Source organism: Gavialis gangeticus, unplaced genomic scaffold (assembly GCF_001723915.1).
Source record: "Gavialis gangeticus isolate Ggan-Ray unplaced genomic scaffold, GavGan_comp1, whole genome shotgun sequence".
In the NCBI taxonomy this organism is placed as follows: domain Eukaryota; kingdom Metazoa; phylum Chordata; order Crocodylia; family Gavialidae; genus Gavialis; species Gavialis gangeticus.
Window position 1 is genome coordinate 50444577 of NW_017728992.1, and position 375 is coordinate 50444951.

The window sequence follows — 375 nt, forward strand, 5'->3', positions numbered from 1 at the left end:
GTACTCCCTATCCATGACTCGACCAACCCCCAGGTCCTCCTGGTCAACCTCCTCCTCCTGGCCCTACCTAAGATGGCCATCTATCTGACCAAGGAGGGTCCAGGCTGGAGGATCCCAGTGATTGTGGTGCCATCTTCCTATCACTCATCCGTTCATGTCTTTGGGCAGAGTTTCACTGGGTGGTGTCCACAGGCTCCTTGGACTTGTTCAAGAGCCACTGGGCACTGACCAGTGTGCTCTACTTGGTGTGCCTCCTTGGAGCACTTCTTATTAGCCTTCGACCCCTACTCCCATCCCTGTTTTCACTTTTGTTATCCCCAGAATCTGCTGATGCACATCCAGCACAAGGTGGCAAAGGCCTGCAGCAAGGCAGCA